Here is a 12,127-nt window from a genome sequence, read left to right as displayed (position 1 = left end):
TTAAACTTCTCCAAGGGAAGCAGGGAAAAAAATTTCCACATACTCCCCTTTCCAAATCTTGTCCCTCACCTCCTTTTTTAAATGAACCCCTAACTGACTTTCAAAACACACGTAAATTTCACTCCGCGCCCTATCATCCAACCGCACAACCTCATCCTCTTTTTCCTTTTCTGCCTCCTTACTCGCACCCACGTCAGCCGCCCCACCGGCCGCCTGTCCCGCACCTACCGCCGAGGTAGGGTCCCGCGCCGCAACCTCGCGCACCGGCGCCTCTGTCTGCACCACCTCCGAGGGGCCCACCCACGCCCCCACCGGAGCCCCAGGCCCAATCCAACTAACCCGTTCCGCCGACAACCCCTGCAACACCCCCAAAAGCTGCCCCCAAAACTCCGGGCCCGGTAAACCCGACTGACCGACCGCACTCGCCCCCTGCGTAATGCTTCCCGCAGAGGAACCCCCGCCCGCACTACCCACAGCATTAAACATTTCTGTCGTCCGCTCACCAGGCTGCCGTTGCACCGACGTCGGCACAGCCGTGCCACGATCTTCCTGCTGCCGCTCCGTCCGACCTGTCGCTGCCATCGACCCTTCTTCCTCTCCGGAGTCCGAACTGCCGCTGCAGGCCACAGGGGGGACCAGCGAGGGGACAGCCCACACCTGGTGGCCGTCGACCCCCACGGTCACCGCACCCCGCTCCTCCGGGCGTCTCCTGCTGGACCTCAGTCTTTTGGCACGACGTGGCGCCGTACCGCCATCCATCCCTGACGGCCTCCGGTGTACTTGCTGCGCCGCTGCTGTGTCCTCCCCGCTCAGTGGGCTCCCTCCCTGCTGACTGCAGGAACGCCGTCCCGCCTCTGACAAACGCCGGGAACCCCCCCCCAGCACGATCATCGCCGGAGGGGACCGTAATCCGGGACCGCAGCATGCACGCCGGGCCACCGTACTCCATCCCCGCTCGTCTCTGCCTGCCGCCGCACTCCACATCCGCTGCCCGTCCTGAGTCGCTCCCCTGCCGTCTGCAGGGAGTCTCCGCCGCCAATCCGGGACGCTGGGCTCCACCCCCGGCCCGCACATCACCGGGGGCTGCCGCTACTCCGATCCGGGGCCTTGCAGGCCGCGGACCGGAAGTAGGCCTCGCCGAAGCTCCGCCCACCTCCGACCCGCGGGATCTCCGGCGAGGATTCCTCCCGGCAGCTCCACAGCAGCAGATGCGGGGCTCCCTCGTGCCGGAGGGTCCCCGAAGGGGCTCCTTGATCTCCTGCTCCCCCCTCCGCTGGGGGAGTAGCGCACCGGTGGCCGTGACCGCCGAGCACGTAGTACAGGCCCGGGCGCAGGAGCAGCAGGCATCACTGCTCCAGCACCGCAGACCGCCGCCAGCTGCTCCCGCAGCACGTCCGCACCCAGGACCTCCGATGACCCACGCACTAAGTCCATCAAAGCTGCCAGGTCAGCCATCGCAGTGGGATGCAGCACGGACGTCCTGGGGACAAAGTTCAGGCGACGAAAGGGGAGGTAACACATTTTTACACTCTCTTTATACCTCAAACTACACCCCCACCCCTTCCCTGCTCTCCACCAATCCCCCCTCCAGTACCATCCACCAATCCTATGCCCCCCATCTACCTCCCCCATCCCCAACCAAAACCTTTAACTCATTACTACCCTGCACCCTCCCGATCGTCATGGGCCTGTTCACCCCTATGGGGCTCACTGCCCTTCTGAACATCTTCAAACACACCTTAGCTTCTGCAGAACCTCGTAAGACACACCTCAGCGGCTGAAAAACATACTACACATCTCAGCTGCTGCAGAACCTCATAATACACATCTCAGAGGCTGCAGAACCCTATAATACTCAGCCCAGCTGCTGCAGCACGGTGTAATACACAGCTCAGCTGCTGCAGAAACTCATCCTACACAACCCAGCTGGTGAATGATCTTTAATATGTACCTCGGCTGCTGCAGAATTTTATAATACACAACTCAACTGCTGCAGAAGCTCAATACACACCTCAGCTGCTGTAGAACCTCATAATACACACCTCAGAAGCTGCAGAACCCCATAATACTCAACCCAGCTACTGCAGCACTGTATAATACACAGCTCAGCTGCTGCAGAACCTCATCCTACACCACCCAGCTGATGAATGACCTTAAATATGTACCTCGGCTACTGCAGAACCTCATAATACACATCTCAACTGCTGCAGAAGCTCAAAATACATACCTCCGCTGCTGTAGTCCCTCATTATACACAGCACAGCTGCTACAGAACATCCTCAAACACACCTTAGCTGCTGCAGAACCTCGTAAGACACACCTCAGCCGCTGAAAAACATCATAATACACATCTCAACTGCTGCAGAACCTCATAATACACATCTCAGAGGCTGCAGAACTCCATAATACTCAACCCAGCTGCTGCAGCACTGCATAATACACAGCTCAGCTGCTGCAGAACCTCATCCTACACAACCCAGCTGGTGAATGATCTTTAATATGTACCTCGGCTGCTGCAGAATTTTATAATACACACCTCAGCTGCTGCAGAACCTCATAATACATACCTAATCTGCTGCTAAACCTCATAAGACACACCTCAGCTGCTGAAAAAGTCATAATACACAGCTCAGCTGCTGCAGAACCTCATAATACATACCTAATCTGCTGCTAAACCTCATAAGACACACCTCAGCTGCTGAAAGTCATAATACACAGCTCAGCTGCTGCAGAACCTCATAATACACACCTCAGCGGCTGCAGAATCCCATAATACTGAACCCAGCTCCTGCTGCACTGTATAATACACAGCTCAGCTGCTGCAGAACCTTATCCTACACAACCCATCTGGTGCATGACCTTTAATATGTACCTCGGCTGCTACAGAATTTTATAATCTTACACAACACAGCTGCTACAAAACATCCTCATACACACCTCAGCTACTGCAGAACCTCATAATACACACCTAATCTGCTGTAGACCCTTATAATACAAACGTCAGCTGCTGTAGAACCTCATTATACACAACACAGCTGCTAAAGAACATCCTCATACACACCTTTAGCTGCTGCAGAACCTCATATGACACACCTCAGCGGCTAAAACAGTCAAAATACACATCTCAGCTGCTGCAAAACCTCACAATAAACACCTCAGAGGCTGCAAAATCCCATAATACTGAACCCAGCTCCTGCTGCACTGTATAATACATATCTCAGCTGCTGCAGAACCTCATAATACACACCTAATCTGCTGAAGACCCTCATAATACACACCTTAGAGGCTGCAGAAACCCATAATACACAGCTCAGCTGCTGCAGAACCTCATTACACAAGCCAGCTGGTGCATGACCTAAATATGTACCTCGGCTGCTGCAGAATTTTATAATACACACCTCAGCAGCTGCAGAACCTCATAATACACAACCCAGCTGGTGAATGAAGTTAAATATGCACCTTGACTGCTGCAGAATTTTATAATACACAACTCAGCTGATGGAGAACCTCCTAGTACACACCTCAGCTGCTGCACAACCTCATAATACGCACCTAATCTGCTGTAGACCCTCATAATACAAACCTCAGCTGCTGCTGTGGCGCCCCTGACCTGGTCAGGCACCACTGAGTACTGCACCCATGCTGGGGACAGTACAATACAGGTAATCCAGATGGCTGACAGGGGTGTGGAACACAGGCGCATAGTGATCAGGTCTCACACATGTACCTTTGAGAGGACCCCTGGGGATCCCAGGAGGGGGCAAGCCTTCACCTTCACTGGAATAGTGGAGGGGGTAGAGCCTCCATCTCCTCTCAAGGGGTGTGGTGGAGAGTCTGGTTGCTAGGTGGCGTAGGCAAGAACAGGAGAGGAGGGGCAGTGAGCCAGTTCAGTGTAGAGTTCAGGGAGCTCGAGTGAGGAGCAGATCCCTGGAGCTGTGCAACCTGACAGCGTCCGCGCAGTGGCTATTGACGGGGGAGAACGGTCAACTAGGAGTGCTGCCTGAAAGCCAGCTTCAGCTAGGGAGTGCAACGGAGTGGGAAGTAAGGAGACTGCTAGAGAGCACCAGGCCCAACCGGGCGGCAGATCCCGAAGCGGGGATAGATTCAACTTTCTTCTGCTAAACCTGCCGGTGTGGGGCTCTTAAAGCCCACACCACAACACTACAAAAGCCGCAGCCGCGTAACCACAAGTTAGGGCCCATAGGTCATAGGAGGCAAGAGGCTGGAGTGGCCTGGTCCGGGGAACAAGCACACGGCAAAACAAGAAGGGGAGAGAGGCTTGGAGCATCTTCCCTGGGTGACCCCCATAGGGACTCAAAGTCGGGGTTACCCCAAACCACCAAGGGCTAAGGAAGGCGAGTCAGTAGTCACCCTCATAAAGTCAGCCTGAAGGATACCTGGTTCCCATCTGGTTCATCCCAGCTACGCCCGGGTTACTCACCCTGCCACCTGATGTGAGTAAAAAAACCCTGAAAGACACTCTGCCTGTGTGGTCATTCTGCGACTTGTAGTACTACGCATCTACACCGGGCCCTGGGGCTTGCCTCACTCTCAGGAGGCTATTCCAACTAACTGCACACACCATCATCCCCAGGCGACCCTCAACCTGCAGTGGCGGTCCCTACTGGCCGCAATACTGAGAGTGGCGTCACGATCAAAACCGAAGATTCCCTACCTGTGACCAGCACCAGCTACGTGGAGTCCCTGAAGGTATGCACCGACACAACACCGGTGGGGCTTCACATTTTGGCGTCACGAACAGGATAAGGACTAGACCTGTTCAGACAGGTGACCATGTGCCTGGGCGGTCCGCTTGAAAAGTTGGAAGCGCCGCCATATTGCCACCATGAAAAGCGCGCTGAAAAACAACAGCAGCCCGCGCTGGAAGAAGTTACCGCCCACGAAGAGGTGTGGCTACCCAGAGATCCCCTGCAGAGTTCTGACCTTGCCAGCTATGAGAGTGGAAGCGTCCAGAGACGGCGGGAAGGAAAGAGAGCCACAAGCCTGCTGCTGGGAGAGGAGCTGCTGAAAGAGGCAGAGCAGAAACTGAACAGCTTGCTATCAGAGGCAACGGCGAGTCCACAGCTGGAGAGGCGTGCAGAAGAGGGCGCAGAAGAAATGGCGTCTGACCGCAGAAATCCAGAACCGGGCTCCGCTGCCTGGTGGTATCGGGAGCTGGCCCAGTTCTGCGACCGACTGGAGACCCGGGTTGTGGAGCAGATCCGGGAAGAACGGATGGAAATGCTGGAGATGACCGCGGCGGTTCGGGCCTATGAAAGGAGAGCCGCGCGCCGAGTGCCAGACAGGATGGCGACGACGCAGACCCCGATGCTGCCACCGGTGGGTGAGTCAAGTGATGCCCCGGCCAGCGCAAGTGCCCCGACCCCTGCTGCCACGCCCGCGGTCCCCGAAGAGGCGTCCGGTGCGGCGACGCTGAAGCAGGCCGCAGCCACGCCAGGTGCGGCCTTCCAAGCCCCAGCGGCCGCAGCGATGCCCTGCTCGGCCCACCAAGACCCGGTCCCTGCAGCAACGCCCAGTCCGGCCCGCAAAGAACCGGCTGCCACCGCGACCCTCATCCGCGTCGCAGGCGTAACGCTGACCCAGGCCGCCGCCCTGCTAGGCCCGGCCCGCCGAGACCCCACCGCCGCAGCAACGCTCGTCCGCGCCGCAAGTGAGGTGCTGAACCAGGCCGCCGCCACGCCAGGCGCGGCCCGCCAAGCCCAGACTGCTGCAGCGACGTCCAGCCCAGCCTGCACAGAGCCCCCTGCAACAGCGACACTGATCCAGGCCGCCGCCATGCCAGGCCCGGCCCGCCAAGACCAGGCCGCCGCCATGCCAGGCGCGGCCCGCCAAGACCAGGCCGCCGCCATGCCAGGCGCGGCCCGCCAAGACCAGGCCGCCGCCATGCCAGGCCCGGCCCGCCAAGACCAGGCCGCCGCCATGCCAGGCGCGGCCCGCCAAGAAGAGATTACCTCATCATTTACCCCGGCCTGCAAGGCCAGAGCAGACACTGCTCCCCAGTCCACGGGGGTCCCTGATAAGAAGCCCATGCTGGGAGAGAACTCCACATACTGGCAGCTGAAGGCCGATATGGAGGCCAAGTTTCCGCAGTGGTTGGTGGATCAATACCTGCGCCCTCCGCGCACCCCCAAGGAGATTCAGGCAACCCCTGCAGCCGCGCCAGAGAGTCCACCGCCCGGACCAGCTGAGGACCACTCATCCCCAGCGCTGCCACAACCAGAGTGCAGCGAAGAACTAAGGGGGAGAGGAGGCCAGGAAGCTGAGGAGCTGACTCCGGAGCCACCGGCAGTGGATCTATACTCAGAGCCGGAGATGTTACCCTATTCACGTTGGGATGAGGAGGACTTGACACCGTCTGCTGACGAAGATCAGCCCAGAAACCTCACCTGGGGGCCTGCAGGCATTGAAGTAACAGCCCGGCAAAACCCAGCCCGCAAGACAAGGCGTCGCAACAGAACAACGCTGTCCCCTGCACCACAGTCTCCAGAGCAGAGAGAGGTCACAGCCAGAGACCTGGAGGAGAAAAGGTGCCTAAGAAGGTCTGAAGCCCAGGCCAGAGGACCCCTTTACAGAGGAGTAGTAGAGGACTTCAACTTGAAAAGCGGATACGGCTTTATTGTAGTAAGAGGAATAAAAGAGGGCATATTTGTGAATCGGAGAGATGTTCAAGCCCACCTGCCCAGAGGACATTCAGGCAGAAATTTGAAAATTGGAGACCTAGTACAGTTCACCATGCATGAAGGCGAAAGGGGATTGTATGCCCTGGACGTAGCGCTATGTCCCAGCAAACCTTACAGCCATCCCATGCTACAGGAAAGACAAGAAAGACAAGAAAGAAAAGACAGAGATAAAGAACCAGATGTAGAAACAGACGAAGACCAAGAAAGGAAAGATAAAGAACCTACAGATGAAACAACCACAGACAAAGATCCTACAGATGAAACAACCACGGACGACGACGGAGAGCAAGAAAGTCACAGGTGCCGGTGCCCTACATGCCCACGCCCTGGTGAAATGGAGGAGTAGAGTAGAGAGAAGTAAAGAAATACAGCAAGTTACCAGTTGAAGTTTTGACAAGTTTTGTTTGCAACGTTCCCAAGTTTAAGCATGTGCCCACAAAAACTATTGTGAGAAAACCATAAACCTTAAGGCTATGAACTTGCTATAGCCACAAACTCTCGCAGTGTAAATAGTTACACCAGTGGCACCACCACTAGGGCCAGCCTGTTTAGGGGCTTGGCTCGTCTGCAACCAGGGGGGCCCGTCCGTAGAAAAGGGCCTTGGCTCACCTGCGACCAGAGAGCACGCCTGTTTATGGGGCCTTGGCTCACCACCACAAAGAGGGTACCTGGTCAGCACCAACTGTGGAGGCCGCCTCTGCATCCTGCTAGAAGAGGCTGAAGGCGCGGATCCACCAGGCCAGGTATACCCTGAAACCACCAGCCCATGAAAGCCGCCTCTACATCCTGCCAGAAGTGGCTGAAGCCGCGGCCAACGGGAGAGGAAGATTGGAGGAAAGGTCTGGGGAAGTGGATGGCCCAGACCTGGTTACCAACAGGACCGGTGACCTGCCTCCTGAGAGGGTTTTTGGGTGGGTTAACGGACTTGTGGGTGGAGGGTGGTGATGTATGATAACTGGTGATCTTAAAATGTTTTACCATGTTTTAATGTTTTATGCATTTTAAAATGTTGTCTTGCAGCCCGAGGACGTGCTGGTGATAACTAAGGGGGAATGTGGCGCCGCTGACCTGGTCAGGCACCACTGAGTACTGCACCCATGCTGGGGACAGTACAATACAGGTAATCCAGATGGCTGACAGGGGTGTGGAACACAGGCGCATAGTGATCAGGTCTCACACATGTACCTTTGAGAGGACCCCTGGGGATCCCAGGAGGGGGCAAGCCTTCACCTTCACTGGAATAGTGGAGGGGGTAGAGCCTCCATCTCCTCTCAAGGGGTGTGGTGGAGAGTCTGGTTGCTAGGTGGCGTAGGCAAGAACAGGAGAGGAGGGGCAGTGAGCCAGTTCAGTGTAGAGTTCAGGGAGCTCGAGTGAGGAGCAGATCCCTGGAGCTGTGCAACCTGACAGCGTCCGCGCAGTGGCTATTGACGGGGGAGAACGGTCAACTAGGAGTGCTGCCTGAAAGCCAGCTTCAGCTAGGGAGTGCAACGGAGTGGGAAGTAAGGAGACTGCTAGAGAGCACCAGGCCCAACCGGGCGGCAGATCCCGAAGCGGGGATAGATTCAACTTTCTTCTGCTAAACCTGCCGGTGTGGGGCTCTTAAAGCCCACACCACAACACTACAAAAGCCGCAGCCGCGTAACCACAAGTTAGGGCCCATAGGTCATAGGAGGCAAGAGGCTGGAGTGGCCTGGTCCGGGGAACAAGCACACGGCAAAACAAGAAGGGGAGAGAGGCTTGGAGCATCTTCCCTGGGTGACCCCCATAGGGACTCAAAGTCGGGGTTACCCCAAACCACCAAGGGCTAAGGAAGGCGAGTCAGTAGTCACCCTCATAAAGTCAGCCTGAAGGATACCTGGTTCCCATCTGGTTCATCCCAGCTACGCCCGGGTTACTCACCCTGCCACCTGATGTGAGTAAAAAAACCCTGAAAGACACTCTGCCTGTGTGGTCATTCTGCGACTTGTAGTACTACGCATCTACACCGGGCCCTGGGGCTTGCCTCACTCTCAGGAGGCTATTCCAACTAACTGCACACACCATCATCCCCAGGCGACCCTCAACCTGCAGTGGCGGTCCCTACTGGCCGCAATACTGAGAGTGGCGTCACGATCAAAACCGAAGATTCCCTACCTGTGACCAGCACCAGCTACGTGGAGTCCCTGAAGGTATGCACCGACACAACACCGGTGGGGCTTCACACTGCAGAAACTCAAAATACACAACACAGCTGCTACAGAACATCCTCATACACACCTTAGCTGCTGGAAAACCTCATAAGACACACCTCAGCTGCTGCAGAACCTCATAGTACACAGAATCCCATAATACTGAACCCAGCTGCTTAAGCACTGTATAATACACGTCTCAGCTGCTGCAGAACCTCATCCTACACAACCCAGCTGCTGCATAACCTTAAATATGTACCTCAGCTGCTGCAGAATTTTTTTAATACACAACTCAGCTGCTGCAGAACCTCCTAATACACAATACAGCTGCTACAAAACATCCTCAGACACACCTAATCTGCTGCAGAACCTCATAATACACACCTCAGAAGCTGCAGAAGCCCATAATACACAGTTGAGCTGCTGCAGAACTTCATCCTACACAACCCAGCTGGTGAATAATGTTAAATATGTACCTCGGCTGCTGCAGAACCTTATAATACACAACCCAGCTGCTACAGAACATCCTCATACACACCTTATCTGCTGCAGAGCCTAATAAGACACCTCAGCGGCTGAAAAACGACATGATACACATCTCAGCTGCTGTAGAACCTCATAGTACACACCTAATCTGCTGTAGAACTTCATAATACACAGCTCAGCTGCTGCAGAACCTCATCCTACACAACCCAGCTGGTGAATAACATTAAATATGTACCTTGCCTGCTGCAGAATTTATAATACACAACTCAGCTGCTGCAGAACCTCATAGTACACACTTCAGGTGCTGCAGAACCTCCTAATACACACCTAATCTGCTGCAGAACCTCAAAATGCACACCTCAGCTGCTGTAGAACCTCATCATACATAACACAGCTGCTACAGAACATCCTCATACACACCTTAGCTGCTGCAGAACCTCATAGTACACACCTCAGAGGCTGCAGAACCCCATAATACTCAACTCAGCTTCTGAAGCACTGTATAATACCCATCTCAGTTGCTGCAGAACCTCATCATACACAACCCAGCTGGTGAATGACTTAAACTATGTACCTCGGCTACTGCAGAATTTTAGCATACGCAACTCAGCTGCTGCAAAACCTCATACTACACACCTAATCTGCTGCAGAACCTCAATACACACCTAATCTGCTGCAGAACCTCATAATACACATCTCAGCTGCTGCATAAGCTCAAAATACTTACCTCAGCTGCTGTAGTCCCTCATTATACACAACACAGCTGCTGCAGAACATCCTCAAACATACCTTAGCTGCTGCAGAACCTCGTAAGACACACCTCAGCGGCTGAAAAACATCATAATACACATCTCAGCTGCTGTAGAACCTCATAATACACATCTCAGAGGCTGCAGAACCCCATAATACTCAACCCAGCTGCTGCAGCATTGCATATGTCGCGGGCGGGGAGGAGGGTGTCAGCTCACTACGCTCACCCCTTCTACTCGGGTCCGGCGGCTGCTGCTCAGTGGTGGCTCGAGCGGTGGGCCGGATCCCGGGGGCTTCTCGAGCGGCACTCCTCGCCCGTGAGTGAAAGGGAGTTTGTTGGGTGTGGGGATGATTATTGTCCGTGACGCCACCCACGGTTGTGGTGATTTCACCACCGCTGCTTTATACGGGGCTCCCGGGGATGGTGATGCGGAGCAGCCAGGTGTTGTGTTGCCCCTCCGTGGGTAGGGGTTGGTGATCCCGGGGCCCGGTGATGGAGATGGAGGTGCAGGGCCTGGTGGGCGCAGGGACGCGGGGGCAGCGCTGTGCCTTGCGGCACTGTGGTACTCACTCAGCCTGAGACGTGACACAGTTTTTACGGTAAACCAAACGGCTGGATAGACGGTCCCACGGACGGCTGCACTTGCTCTCCCAGTAGGTGACGGTGATGTCCCTTTTCCTTGCACCTTGGTGTACTTGTTGGTTGCGATGGGTCCCCACCGGTAACCCGCTCCCCGGCTTCAAGCTGGACCGGGGGAGCTCTACTCTTTGCCCTCAGGCGCTGGCCCTAAGAAACGGGTGCCTTGGCGGTGTCTCTTCTATACTGGCTGGGCTGTTGCCTTCAATCGGGACTTGGTTGTTGGGGGATCTACGTCCCCTTCACTGACGGATTTGGCAAATTGTGGCGACTCCAAGCCTTGCCGGGGTCCGAGAGGCCCCTGCCCTGGTGCTGACTGTCCTTCGGAACACTGCTCCAGACCGCCGGGCACACAGCCAACGGGGTCCTTCCAGGAACTTCCAAACGGTCCCCCTCCAGACAGTCACCGCCGTTGCTGACCTTGCTGACCTGGCCCTACACAAAGCTGGACCCTTCAGGCTTTCCTTCCTTCTTGTCACCTCACTTGCTTTCCTCCTTTACTACTTTTCTACTTTCACTTCTTGTTTACTCCTCCACTTAGCTCCTCACTCAAGCCCTGCCTAGGCTAAACTCTCTTTACTCAAGCTCGTCCCTGAGCTGACTGCCTGGTTTCTTCCCGCCTCCAGAGCTGTGACCTCCTCGGTGGGCGGAGCCAACCACCTGGCCCACCCCCTGGGGTGAATCATCAGCCTCTGGAGGAAGGCAACAAGGATTTGTGGTTAGCTTGGATGTTCCTAACTGGGATGTAGGGTGTGGTGGTGTGTGACCTGTGTCCCCTGGCTTGCCCAGGGCGACACACATACTACACAGCTCAGCTGATGCAGAACCTCATCCTAGACAACCCAGCCAGTGCATGACCTTAAATATGTACCTCGGCTGCTGCAGAATTTTATAATACACAACTCAGCTGCTCCAGGACCTCATAACACACACCTAATCCACTGCAGAACCTCATAATACACACCTAATCCACTGCAGAACCTCATAATGCACACCTCAGCTGCTGCAGAACCTCATAATACACATCTCAGAGGCTGCAAAATCCCATAATACTGAACCCAGCTGCTGCAGCACTGTATAATACACAGCTCAGCTGCTGCAGAACCTCATCCTACACAACCCAGCCAGTGCATGTGTCGCGGGCGGGGAGGAGGGTGTCAGCACACCGCGCTCACCCCTTCTGCTCGGGTCCGGCAGTTGCTCCTGGTGGCTCGAGCTGCGGGCCGGATCCCGGGGTGTCTCGAGCGACACTCCTCGCCCGTGAGTGAAAAGGGGGTGTTTGTTGGGATTATAGTTCGTGACGCCACCCACGGTTGTGGTGATGGCACCACCGCTGCTCAGTGTGGGGGTCCCGGGGATGGTGATGGGAGCAGCCAGGTGTTGTG

This window comes from Anomaloglossus baeobatrachus, chromosome 5 (genome assembly GCF_048569485.1).
Source record: "Anomaloglossus baeobatrachus isolate aAnoBae1 chromosome 5, aAnoBae1.hap1, whole genome shotgun sequence".
Taxonomy (NCBI): Eukaryota; Metazoa; Chordata; class Amphibia; order Anura; family Aromobatidae; genus Anomaloglossus; species Anomaloglossus baeobatrachus.
This window is presented reverse-complemented; position numbering follows the sequence as displayed.